The 13,824-nt window shown below is 49.9% G+C and overlaps 1 protein-coding gene and 1 pseudogene across 2 annotated transcripts in view; one reads left to right on the forward strand and one right to left on the reverse strand.

Moving 5' to 3' along the window:
• Nucleotides 1–4,578: 4,578 nt before the first annotated feature.
• Nucleotides 4,579–5,195, reverse strand: LOC116472538 (large ribosomal subunit protein uL13-like; annotated as a pseudogene).
• Nucleotides 5,196–10,291: 5,096 nt separating this feature from the next.
• Nucleotides 10,292–13,824, forward strand: part of TSPAN9 (tetraspanin 9) — a 203,152-nt gene continuing 199,619 nt past the window's right edge. For both annotated transcript variants that reach the window (XM_032159328.2, XM_032159329.2), the window contains exon 1: nucleotides 10,292–10,363. The gene's annotated coding sequence lies outside the window, so the exon portion shown is untranslated. The remainder of the gene's footprint in view (nucleotides 10,364–13,824) is intronic.

The following is a 13,824-nucleotide window of genomic DNA, read 5'->3' on the forward strand; positions in this document are numbered from 1 at the left end:
AGCCTATGAAGTCCTAGGATCAAGGTTAAACACTGCACTTGACCTCGGTGCCTGCTTGGGTCTCTTCCAAGTGCACTCTCCTTTCCTTTCTTTCCTGTTCTAAAGCCTTTTAAATAAACTTCCACTCTTGCTCTGAAACTTGCCTCAGTCTCTTTTTCTGCCTTATGCCTCTCAGTCGAGTTCTTTCTTCTGAGGACACAAGAACTGAGATTGCTGCAGACCCGTACGGATTCCCTGCTGGTAACTCAGATACCTTCCACCGGTAACATTGTGCCCCCTGAAATGTGTGAAACCAAGCTGTAACCCAGCCACCTTGGGCATGTGTTCTGAGGACCTCTCGAGACCGTACCTTGGGCCTTGGTCACTCATATTTGGCTCAGAATAAATCTCTTTAAATATTTGACAGAGTTTGACTCTTTTCGTTGGCATAGCCATCCTATGCTGTGCTGTGACCGTGGCCAACACAAGGAAAATCCACAAAATGGTGGACCCATTTCACGCCAGGTGCTTCCTGCACATATTGATTCCCCTCCAAAACCTACCTACTTGGGCTTACTCTCCAGAGTAAGTAGGTAGGTGGGTTTTCTGTTTGTTTATATATTTTGTCCAGAATGTATAGATTTTCTGTGTGGAAGATTGGTCAGCTAGGTGCTGATTTCACCATACCAGAAATAGGGCTCTGCCCGTGAGTTTCACATGGGCTCAATTCTCCCATAAAATTCCCCAACCCTCCCTTGATTTCCAGTCTCCTTCAGCAATCTGCCCTATGTGTCTTCCCATCCACAGCCAATTTTCTTGAAAGAATCATTTTACCATCTTTATTCCTCAGTCCCTACTCCCTCCTCAGCCCCTCCAACACAGGTCTCTGCCTCACCATAACAAACAAATGGCTTTTGCCAAGTTCCCCAGTAACCTTCAACTTACTAAATCTGATGGACACTTATTAGCTCTAATCTTCCTTGAATTCAGCATCTTTCCCTTTACACCTAGTCCTCTTCCACTGTTTCTTTTTTTTTTTTTTTTTGAGATGGAGTTTCGCTCTGTCGCCTGGGCTGGAGTGCAGTGGTGCAATCTTGGGTAACTGCAAACTCCGCCTCCCGGGTCCATGCCATTCTCCTGCCTCAGCCTCCCGAATAGCTGGGACTACAGGCACCCGCGACCACACCCGGCTAATTTTTTGTGTTTTTAGTAGAGACGGGGTTTCGCTGTGTTAGCCACGATGGTCTTGATCTCCTGACCTCGTGATCCACCTGCCTCGGCCTCCCAAAGTGCTGGGATTACAGGCGTGAGCCCCCGCGCCCGGCCTCCTTCCACTGTTTCTTAACTCAGTTAATTACTCCACCAACCATCCTCTTAGAATGGCCAGAACATAATGAGTCCTTTTTTTTTTTTTTTTGACACGGTTTTGCTCTGTTGCAAAGGCTGGAGTGCAGTGGCATGATCACAGCTCACTACAGCCTTGAACTACCGTGCTCCAGTGATCCTCCCATCTCCATCTCCCAAGAAGCTGGGACCACAGGTGCACACCACCATGGCTGGCTAATTTTTGTATTTTTTGTAGAGATGGGGGTTTTGTTATGTTGCCTAGGCTGGCCTCAAACTTCTGGCCTCAAGCCATCCTCCCATTTCGGGCTCCCAAAGTGCTAGGATTACAGATAGGAACACTGCACCTGGCCAATGTGTCTTTCTTTACACCTTCCTTTCTCCTATTCCTTATGTTCATTACTGATGTAAATTTCACCTTTTTTTTTTTTTGAGACAGAGTCTCACTCTTTCACCCAGGCTGGAGTGCAAGTGGCACAATCTCGGCTCACTGCAAGCTCCGCCTCCCGGGTTCACGTCATTCTCCTGCCTCAGCCTCCCGAGTAGCTGGGACTACAGGTGCCCGCCACCACGCCCGGCTAATTTTTTTGTATTTTTAGTAGAGACCGGGTTTTGCCATGTTAGCCAGGAAAATTTCACCTTTTAACACTCTCTTAAGTCTATCCATATTACTCCTTTTCACCACCACCAACCTAGACCAAGCTAACTTCCTCTTGTGCCGAGATCACTGCTAAAGCCTCCTTTATCCTTTCTGACTCTGCCCCTCTAATTTGTTCTCTACGCTATGGCCAGAGTGATAGTCTCAAAATGCAAATTTAATCATGTCACTCTCTTATTTAAAACACTTCACTGATGACTTAGTTATTTTAGGACATATATACATGCCAAAATTTTTTGCCTGGCCTGCCATAGGCTGAGGCTTATCTAATTCTTTGTCTTTAGCTTGCACTGTGATCCCCACAACTTCTGCTGCAGACATATTAACATTTTCTGTGCACTGGGAAGTTTGTGTTTGGGTTCAATGCTTTTAATAGGTCAGACCTTTTATAGATGGTTTTGGTCTGTAGGGCAGAATTTAAAGTGATTTTAAACCGTGGAATTGCCCTTGATAAACACATAGGAATATTCTAAGTTCAGTAAGAAAGCTGATACAAATGTAGTTGATATGGCTATTACTGTTACATTTATTTATTCCAACCAGCCATGCAAATTCCTCAGTTACCCACCTGTTCAGATGGATGGTGTACATGTCCACGTGTGAGCACGTGTGCGCATGCACACGCACACACAGAAGCACTTGCAGATAGTTCCCATGTGTTTCTGAATACTGTACATCAGGTTGTCGAATGCCAACAGCTTTAGCTATACCTGAAGACCTTTAGCAGGGGCATTCTGCTGTTCTTGCCTCTGTATTTACTGTCTGATTTTACAATGTTGTCTGTGCATTTCTGTCTTTACAGAGTACATGCTGACCATCAGCAATCCCAGACATAGAATCTGCTCTTCTTTACACCACCACCTTGTAAAACCTAGGTGGCTCCAGACACCCTCCTACTCCAGAAGTGCATGCTTTATGTAGGCAGTGACCCCTCTCAGGTCACACACACACACACACACACACACGCACACACACACAGAATTACCGGCACTCATTACGCTGAACGCTTTTGATCAATCTTTCTGTTTTTTACACTTGGGAACTTGGATCCAGCCCACTCTCACCCCCGCAAGACATCTGAGGATAGCCAGGAGTCTGAAGGCCCCAGTTTGAAAAACACACAGTCTGGTATGGTCCCTGATGCCTGTTTTTGTAAATAAAGTTTTACTGGAGCCCAGTCATGCTCATTTATTTATGTATTTTTTATGACCGCTCTCCTGCTTCAATGGCAGAGCTGAGTAGTTGGGACGGAGACTGTATACCCTACAAAATTGAAAATATTTACTATCCAGCTCTTTACAGACAAAGTTTGCTGGCCTCTTCTAATCTATGTTTTCTAATTGTCTTAGCAATAATCAGCAACAAAGTAGAGTTGCCAGATTTAGCGGTTAAAAACACAGAATATTCAGTTAAATCTGAATTTCAGATAAACAACAAATACTTTTTTTTTTTTTTTTAAAGAATGAGCATATCTCAACAATCACATAGCAGCCCATGTGATTCCGTATAACAAAGACTTACACAAGACCCCTGTGGTCCTCTCAATCCTGCCACCTGCCTCACTTTGAGCCTTGGAGGAGAAAGAAGGTGAAGAAAGGAGGGGCCCTTGGGATGATGTGCACCCGTTAGAAGAGGGCATTTGGGATGGAAGCAGAAGAGCAGTCTTTGGTCGGTTTTCCCTGCCTTACCTTGACAACTGGGGGAGCTCTAGCGTTTGAGGTCCTCTTGGTAACTGGTAGGTGTCAGTGACGAGTAACCACCCTACAAATTGCACAAGTAAATGTGGTCAAGGAGGTGAAGTAGGGAAGGATCTGTTTCCTCACTGTGGCATGTGCTTCTTTAAAATAGCAGCTCCAGTGTGCATTTAACTGGTGGTTTATAAGTTTTCTCCTTGTCTAGTTTCTTGCCCTGTTTTTTAAAAAAAATTATTATTTTTTTGCTCATTTTCTTAAAAAAAACGTACAAAAAGTGGAAACAAGGGCTCACTATGTTGCCCAGGCTGGTCTCAAACTCCTGAGCTTAAGTGATCTCCCGCCTGGGCCTCCCAAAGTGCTGGGATTACAGGTGTGAGCCACTGTGCCCAGGCAATGCCCTGAATTTTATTTTTTCTTTAAAAGTAATTTGTTTGATTCTGATTACAAAATACAGGTGAGGAGCACGGGCAATGCCTGTAGCCCCTTGGTGGCACATCTTCCCAGTCTATGCTTCTATTAATACTCTTTGTACAACAGCAAGCTCATGCTGTCCCCAAGCACTTGCACATTCTAACAGCTGCAGCGTTATATGACCAGGTGGAAAGTTAAACAGATGCTCCACTCACAAGGTAGGGCCCCTCTAATTAGTCTTCCGGCTCCCTTTTGCTAATAGTAACTCTTCCTATTGGTCATAGATAGATTATACCTGCACAATTCTCCGAGTGCTTTCAAGTAACCTCAGAAGGCAGTGACTAAGACCCTTTCCTTGCTCCCAGCTTCCTATGTCCCAGGCTGCCTGTGGCACCCGGACTGCTGCTGCCCCCAGGTCCCGCACATTCCAGGGTGACAATGGAGGAAGGGCAGGCTAGGCCAAGCATGAGGAATGAACAGTCTTTATTGGGCTCAGACCAGGAGTCTGTGGGTCTTGAGGACCTCTGTGTATTTGGCAATTTTCTTCTCCACCTTCTTTTCGGCCTGTTTCCGTAGCCTCATGAGCTGTTTCTTCTTCCGGTAGTGGATCTTGGCCTTCTCCTTCCTCTTCTCCTCCAGGGTGGCTGTCACTGCCTGGTACTTCCAGCCAACCTCGTGAGCCAGGCGCCATAGATAGGCAAACTTTCTTGTAGGCGTCAGACGCACGATCTTGAGGGCAGCAGGAACCACCATCCGGTTTTCCTCGTCGTAGGGCGGTGGGATGCCGTCAAACACCTTGAGGCGGTCCAGGGGGCCTGGCCTCGCTTGGTCTTGGCGTGCAGCATGCCTCGCACCGCCCGCCGGAAGATGTACTGGGGGCCTGGAAGTGGTAGGGGCCTCAGGAAGGGTTGGTGTTCATCCGCTTGTGGAGGAAAGCCAGGTGCTTCAACATGCAACATGTTTCTGTAGAAATTGCCAGAAATGTTGATGCCCTCGCAGCATACAACCACCACCTTCTGGCCCAGCAGTACCTGCTTAGCCACGATGGCCGCCAGGCGGCCCAGGAGATGGCCTCGACCATTGAGCACCATGACCTGCACCTCTGCCATCTTCCGCAGTCGCCTGGGAAAGCATTTTTTTTTTCCTTTTTTTCTTTTTCTTTTTTTTTTTTTTTTTTTTTTTCGTGAGATGGAGTCTTGCTCTGTTGCCTAGGCTGGAGTGCAGTGGCGCGATCTCTGCTCACTGCAACCTCCGCCTCCCAGGTTCAAGTAAGTCTCCTGCCTCAGCCTCCGAGTAGCTGGGATTACAGGCGTTGGCCACTAAGCCTGGCTAATGTTTTTGTATTTTTAGTAGAGACACGGTTTCACCATGTTGGTCAGGCTGGTCTCAAACTCCTGACCTCAGGTGATCTGCCCACCTCAGCCTCCCAAAGTGCTGAGATTACAGGTGTGAGCCACCGTGCCCAGGCGACGTTTTTTTTTTTTTTTTTTGGACGGAGTCTCGCTCTGTCGCCCAGGCTGGAGTGCAGTGGTGCGATCTCGGCTCACTGCAACGCGCCCCTCCCAGGTTCAAGCGATTGTACTGCCTCAGCCTCCCAAGTAGCTGGGACTACAAGCGCCCGACACCACGCCCAGCTAATTTTTGTATTTTTAGTAGAGACGGGGTTTCACCACGTTGGCCAGGCTGATCTCGAACTCCTGACCTCAGGTGAGCCACTCGCCTCGGCCTTCCAAAGTGCTGGGATTACAGGCGTGAGCCACCACGCCTGGCCCAGGCGATTTTTATAGATGTGGAAACTACTATTCTGTACTGGTAGACATGAGAGTGGACTCTTTTTTTTTTTTAGACGAAGTCTGGTCCTGTTGCCCAGGCTGGAGTGCAGTGGCACGATCTTGGCTCACTGCAACCTCCGCCTCCCAGGTTCAAGTGATTCTCCTGTCTCAGCCTCCCGAGTAGCTGGGATTAAAGATGCGGCTAATTTTTGTGTTTTTAGTGGAGACAGGGTTTCACCATGTTGGCCAGGCTGGTCTCGAATTCCTGACCTCAGGTGATTCACCCACCTCAGCCTCCCGAAGTGCTGAGATTATAGGCGTGAGCCACTGCACCTGGCAGAGAGTGGAACTCTTCATACATTCTACTTCTCACTGTACCCTCACATCATCTCCATGTCAGAGGGGTGGTGGAAATCTCTTCAGGTGGAAGATTCCTCCGAAGTAACTTCGTGCATTACAGTCTGGATGGAGCAGTAGTTAACTGTGCAGGCCCTCCAGCCAGACAACCTGGGGTTATATCCTAGCTTAGTCATTTACTGGTGAAATGACCTTGGAGAAATTACTTAACCTGTCTCAGCCTCAGTTTCCTCATCTGTAAAACTGTCGGGATGGTGATGCTATTACCTACCTCATGGTGTTGTTGTGCGGATCAATGGGTTAGGACATGTAAAGTACTTAGAACTGTGCCTGGCACATAAACAGTACATATTAGCTGTTAGCTGCTTTGCAAGTCACTTGAAACCTATGGCCGAATATGAAGTGTTGGCGGAACCCCGCTCCGGCAGCGCGCACTCTCGCCACTAGGTGTCGCAATTCAGCAGGCACAGTCCTGAAGCTTGACTTGGGGTGGTTGGCTGGGACTTTAATTTTAGCCTATTGTCATTTTTGATTTGATTTGGTGATTTCAAGGGGATAAACTAACATGCTATCTTTTGAAGTCCCTGGGGATCCAGAAATTCCAGCAGAGTTGCTGACATCCAGGCCTGGAAGGAGCTGTTCGGAGTCCTGCCTTTGTTCACAGTTAAAGTGGCATATAATTTATCATCCACACCAGGATATTTCGAGAGTGAAAGGGGGACTATTAGGAACTATGCCAGGACAAAAGGAGTAAGTAGGATGTGCCCCCGAAACCTGGATACAGTCACCCTACCTCTATCTAACCTGATAGATGGTACTCCTCAGCATTTTTTGGAATCTCCTCCAGGAGGGAAACGCAATGACATTTCCAAGCCTGGTATGATAAGCGGTGACTTCATGCATTTGTAAGTCCCTTCCCCAAGAGGGTGGTGCCTCATCGTCAGGTTTACTTGTGTTTAGTCCTCCGTGGACACGATCAGTGTGTCTGCTTCACAGACCACTAGTCACCTTTTTGTCCTTTATGCTGAATAATCCCATCTCCTCTACAGCTTTTCTTCAGAGCTTCCTTCCAGCTGTCAGCCCCTCGGAGGCACTGAGGCACTCATCTCTGAATGTGGTGAAGGAGAGTGAGCAGTGGAGCCATTTTCTGGGCTATGGCTGAGGGATTTCTTCTAAGATTTCATCCATCTCTAAGACTTCAGAATTCCAGTATTTCAGATTTGCTCTAATTAATTAATTAATTTGAGACAGAGTCTCACTCTGTCACCCAGGCTGGAGAGCAGTGGTGTAATCATGGTTCACTGCAGCCTTGACCCCCTGGGCTCAAGCAATCCTCTTACCTCAGCCTCCCGTACAGGCATGTGCCACCACACCCATGCACGCCTGGCTAATTTTTGTATTTTTGGTAGAGATGGGGTTTTGCCATGTTGGCCAGGCTGGTCTTGAACTCCTGGGCTTGAGTGATCCACCTGCCTCAGCCTCCCAAAGTGCTGGGATGACAGAAGTGAGCCACTGTGCTCCGCCTATCTTTGTTTAAAGGGCAGGAGGACTTTGGGAGGCCAAGGTGGGAGGATTGCTTGAGGCCAGGAGTTCAAAACTAGCTTGAGCAACATAGTGAGGGCTCTGTCTCTACAAAACAAAAAAATAAAAACAAAACAAACAAACAAAACCCCAATTAGCTGGGTATGGTGGCATGCACCTGTGCTCCCAGCTACTTAGGAGTCTGAGGTAGGAGGATCCTTGAGTCCAGGAGTTTGAGGCTGCAGTGAGCCATGATGGCACCACTGCCCTCCAGCCTGGGTGGCAGAGCAAGTCCCTGTCTCAAAAACAACAAAACAAAAACCAAAAAGGGCAGGAGGAAGCTAGCATTTGTTGAGAGTGCAGTGGCATGATCTTGGCTCACTGCAACCTCCATCTCCCAGGCTCAAGCAATTCTCCTGCCTCAGCCCTCGGAGCAGCTGGGATTACAGGCATGGGCCACCACGCCCGGCTAATTTTTGTATTTTTAGTAGAGACGGGGTTTCACCATGTTGGCCAGGCTGGTCTCGAACTCCTGACCTCAGGTGATCCACCCGCCTCAGCCTCCCAACGTACTGGGATTACAGGTGTGAGCCACCGTGCCTGCCCCCGTAATTGGTATTCTTATGCCCCATTCCACAGGTGAGAAAACAGGGCTGAAGAGGTCCCAGCCCATAAAAGCAGAGCCAGGATTCAGACAGGTGTGTCTGGCTCCCAAGCCCTGCAGCTACTCCCTCACCAGGCTGCATCCGATGGTCTACCAGTGAGTTGGCTTGCTGGCAGACAATCCTAGTACATCTCTTTCCCTCTCTGAGACCCAGTTTCCTCTTCTGGAGCCTGGGCAGAGTTGGGTACATGTACCCAACTCTGCCGCAGTGACTGGAGAGATTGGGGCTGGTGGGGGTTCCTTGGGAAGACTTTGTTAGGGGCATTGAACAAGGCTTTGCATGAAGCAAAATGTGGAAGGAGAATATTTTCCTTGTGGGGAAAGGGAGATCAGAAAGAGATGGGTTATGGGTTTAGTCTAATAGACAAAAACAAGATTGCATGTGTGTGAGGGAAAGGGGTCCAGAAGATGAGTGGAAACTTCCAGCCTAATTAGCAGAAAGCAAAAGCGACCCTAGTGATTATAGGCAGGTTTTAAAAACTTGTCCCCAGTCAAGCTAAGTGCAATGGTAGGGCACGTGGGAAGCACAGCATACGGTTTCTTTAAAATTTTTAAAATTTTCACTTTTAAAGATAGGGTCTCCCTCTGCTGCCCAGGCTGGAGTACAGTGGCATGATTCTAGTTTACTGTAGCCTCCAACGCCTGAGCCTCAGCCTCCGGAGTAGCTGGGACTACAGGGGTGTGCCACCACACCCGGTTAATTAAAACTTTTTTTTTTTGAGATGGGGTTTCCCTATGTTGCTCAGGCTGTTCTTGAATCCTGAGTTCCTGAGCTCAAGCAATCCTTCCACCTGGGTCCCCCGAAGTCCTGGGATTACACACGTGAGCCACCGCACCTGGCCTAGAAGACATTTTTGATGACAGTAATGATGAGAAGAGATGGCGTTTTAGTGCTCTTTGGAAACAAGTTTCGGCCTTCTAGCTTTAAGAATCCGGGCCTATAATCCCAGCACTTTGGCAGGCAGAGGCAGGAGGATGGCTTGAGCCCAGGGAGACCACCGTCTGTACAAAAAAAAATCAAAAACGTAGCCGGACGTGGTGGTGCGCGCCTACAGTCCCAACTACTCTGGAGGCTGAGGCGGGATCACTTGAGCCCGGGAAGTCGAGGCTGCAGTGAGCCGTGATCGCACCAGTGCACTCCTGCCTGGGCAACAGAGTGAGTCCTTGTCTCAAGAAAAAACAAAACAAAACAAAACAAAACCAAAAAACCAAAAAACACATAAAATCCAGGCCTGAAAAAGCGCCGGGCCAGACATGCCTAGGGGGAGTTTCTCCCGCCTCAGCGCACCCCTCCCGCACACAGTGCCCTGGAGCCGCCCTTGGAGGCCGCCAGCTCCCGGGGAGGCATGGCTCTTTCTGCAGGAGGTGTCTCCGGCAGGCTCTAACACACACCCGCGCTGTCAGCATCTCATACAGTCCGCCCGAAACGCCAGGGAAGGGGTTCGTAGGTGTGGGGGTGGGGTGGCGAGGCCAGGCAGCCTGGCGCGAGGGAGAGAGCTGAGGCCTGGGCCAGGACGGCCCTTGGGTGCCCTGTGGGCGCACAGCCCAGGAGAGCGCACTGCCAGGCCCGGACCTCCCCGCCCCTACCCTGGGAAGAGGCCCGTTCGCCGCAGGGGGAAGGCGTGATCATAGCACCTCGGAGGAGCGGCCGGTCGGGGCATGCGGGCGGCGGGGCGGGGAGGGAGGCTTCCGGAACCCCGAGAGGGCACCCGTGCCCCGTCCCCGGGCTCCCCCTCCTTTAACGCAGGGGACCCAGCCTGGGGCAGTGCAGGGCACTGGCGCTGGCGCCCCCCTCAGCCCTGCACTCCTTCTCTGCCCCGCCCCTCCCCGCCCCGCCCCCCGGGCGGCCCAGCCCCGCAGGCTCGCCATTCCCGGGCAGGCCCCGCCCCCTGTTTCCGCTGGCGGCGGCGGCGGCGGTGCCGGAGCGCGAGCGGAGCGGAGACCCCCAAGTCCTGCGGGCGCGGTGAGTGCGGCCCGGGCGGCGGGCGGCGAGGCGGCTCTCGTGAGCGTGCAGAGTTGCGCGGCCTTGAGCCGGCGCCGGGCGGGCTGGGCACCCCCAGGCCGGGACCCGGGAAGGGGGAGCGGCCGGGGGCGCCCACGGGAGGCGGTGTGGGCAGGGCGGTGGTGGGACGAGAGAACGAGGAACAGAGTAGGCGCCGTGCGGGAAGCGGGCCGGGAAGGGGCGGATGGGTGCGGGGCCCGGGCACCGAGCGAAGTGGGGTCCTCCAGGGGATGGTTCCGAGGAAGACCGTTTCAGAAAGGGAGTTCCCGGGGCCGGCAAGGGTTTCCAACTGTGTGACCCAGTGCACCGCTTGGGACAGTCTATACAAGGACCCCAAAGAGGGCCAGAGGGCCTTCGGACTGGGATATGGCCTGCAGTCCCCCCCCCCCCCCCCCCCCCCGGCATCCGCGACCACTCACTCCCTGGGCCACTGCTGGAAGATCAGCACTACGAGTGACAGGACTCTGGCACACCCCGAAGTTGGAGATCTAGCCCATCTGTGCATTCAAGTTTGGGACTTCAAAAAACTTTCTTGTGGTTTTTAAAAAAAGACCCAAACAAGAAACTGGCTTGTTGTAAGAGCAGTATTTGTACTTGTGCATCTGGGAACTGGGGTCTTGGGGTCTTGGATCTCCTCCCTCTTTGAAAAATATACGAGTCACCTCTTCATCTTCCCCCAAATGCCTGTATTGTCTGGGGAAGCTTGGGCTAGTATGGGATCCCTTGAGCTACCTTTTTCTCGCATCACCAAAATGGGGGGTAAGAAGACAGGGGCTTACCCCTCTTGGTTCAGAGACCCAATCTCTCGTTATGTGCGCGTGCCCTTCTGACCTGCAGCTGTCCTTTTCCCTGGGGTGACTCAGATATTTCCTCCTCCAGGAAGCTTTCCTGGACTAGTGGAGAAAACTGAAGACTCATGCGAGGATCCCTATATATACCTGCCAGCTCCCTTCTCTTTATTGAAAATAGCCACAGAGAATGTTGAATATATGCTTTGCTATAGAGATACACAGCTAGCTTGCCATCATAAGTAATGGGGAGGGGAGCAGAGGGATTATGGATAATTTCAAACAATAGCCTGGACAAATCATTTATATTTAGCTAAGGAATGCAGCCAGAGAGGCAGACAATTACACCGGCTTCCTACCCTCGGCTTGGTCTTGGCATGGCTGATGCAGCTGGGCTGTGGGTTGGAGGGAGAGTATTGGGGTAGATAAAACTTGAAGTGTAATTCAATTCTACTCTCACTCACTGAAGATCCCCTGTGTGCAAGTCCCTGAACAGGTGAGAGTAGGATTTTTTTTTTTTTTTTGGTCTGGTTTAATCAGATTTTAATATTCTGGCAGGGCTTTTTAAACCTATGAACAGATATTTAATATTAATAACTAGTGTTGATAAAGTAATTCATAGCTGGCCAAGTGTTTTCTATGCACATTACATTAGCTGTATATAATTTTATTTAATTCATACATAATCTTCTGAAGTTTGTTACTTTTTTTTTGAGACAGAGTCTCACTCTGTTGCCCAGGCTGGAGTGCAGTGGCAGGATCTCAGCTCACTGCAACCCCCGATTCCCAGGTTCAAGCGATTCTCCTGCCTCAGCCTCCTGAGTAGCTGGGATTACAGGCACGTGTCGCCACGCCCTCTAATTTTTGTATTTTTAGTAGAGATGGGGTTTTGTCATGTTGGCCAGGCTGGTCTTGAACTCCTGACCTCAAGTGATCTACCCGCCTTGGCCTTCCAAAGTACTGGGGTTATAGGTGTGAGCCACCGCATTGGCTGAAGTTTGTTACTTTTAATTTTCTTCTTATAGGTTAGGAAAATGATACTCAGAGAGAATAAGTATCTTATCTAAGATGGAGTCTCACTCTGTCTCCCGGGCTGGAGTGCAGTGGCATAATCTCAGCTCACTGCAACCTCCGCCTCCTGGGTTCAAGCGATTCTCCTGCCTCAGCCTCCCCAGTAGCTGGGATTACAGGCGCCTGCCACCACCCTTGGCTAAATTTTGTATTTTTTTTAGTAGAGACAGGGTTTTACCATGTTGGCCAAGCTGATCTTGAACTCCTGACCTTGTGATCCACCCTCCTCGGCCTCCCAAAGTGCTGGGATTACAGGCATGAGCCACCACACCCGGCAAATGTAAAATCTTAAGTGTACATTTTAACCATTTTTAAGTGTACAGTTCAGTAGCATTAAGTATATTTACATTGTTGTGCAACAGAGCTCCAGAAATTATCTTATCTTGTAAAGCTGAAGATTTAATATTCATGAAACAACTGTTTCCCCCTCCTCCCAGCCTCTGGCAGCCACTATTCTGTCTGTTTAGCTTTATTAAGCTCCTGCTGTGTGCTTAGTAAATGCTGACCTTGAGGAATTAATCGGGAGAGTTGTGGAGAAGCAGCCCAGCTTAGGTGGGAAGCCCTTGAACATGGGGTGGCTGGAGGGAGTGCCCCCTTGTCGCAGGCCTGTAACCCCAGGGCCAGCCAGCACTGTTGAGTGAATGAGTGAGTGGGTTGGGACTTGGGCAGGTGCCTTCACCTCCTTTAGCCTCAGCTCCCTGCTTGCAAAGTGAGGGTAACAATACCAAGTACTCAGGGTGTTGCGAAGGAGCCATGAGCTGATGTATGTAAGGCACGTAGCTCAGGGCCTCATATACAGCAGGTGTGCAGTAAATGGTGGCTGTTATTTATAACCTCGTGGAGGAGACTGGACTAATATGCTTGGAACAAGAGAGGACAAGACTTCTTTTCTCTACCATGAGGGCCCAGTCTGCAGTGGTTGTCATCCTCACTGACTAAGAGGGAGTGGATCTCATCCAGGTGCATTTGCCTGGCATTCAGCATCCTGCCCGTCTAGCCTTATTGCCACTCTTCTCCCTCCGGGAACCCTTGGTTCTAGCCAGACTCATCTCCTAGGCGTGCTTTGCGCATTCCTTCTTGGCCCCTTAGTTCATCCTCTTCCACCTTCCTGGATAGTTCTTCCATCCTTCTCCTCTTTCAAGACTTTTCTCATGTCTGAGCTCCTTTCAAGATCCTGGCATCCCATCCCAAATGAACCTCTTTTTCCTGGGAACTCCTATGGCATTTTCTGTCTTCGTTTTGCTCCTGGCCTTTATATACTTCCTTGGGTGGTTCTCTAGTGAACCCCACAAACAGTGTATGTGTCACATGTATAAGAGTCTGTGCTGGGCTGGATGCAGTGCCTCACATCTATAATCCCAGTACTTTGGGAAGCTGATGCGGGAGGATCACTTGAGCCCATGGATTTGAGACCACCTGGGCAACATAGGGAGGCCTCTGTATCTAAAAAATCATGTGTGTATATATATATATATATATATATATATATATATATATATATATATATATGCCAGGTGTGGTGGTACACACCTGTGGACCTATGGTCCCAGCTGGAGGTGGAAG

Source organism: Hylobates moloch, unplaced genomic scaffold (genome assembly GCF_009828535.3).
Source record: "Hylobates moloch isolate HMO894 unplaced genomic scaffold, HMol_V3 SCAFFOLD_8, whole genome shotgun sequence".
Lineage (NCBI taxonomy): Eukaryota > Metazoa > Chordata > Mammalia > Primates > Hylobatidae > Hylobates > Hylobates moloch.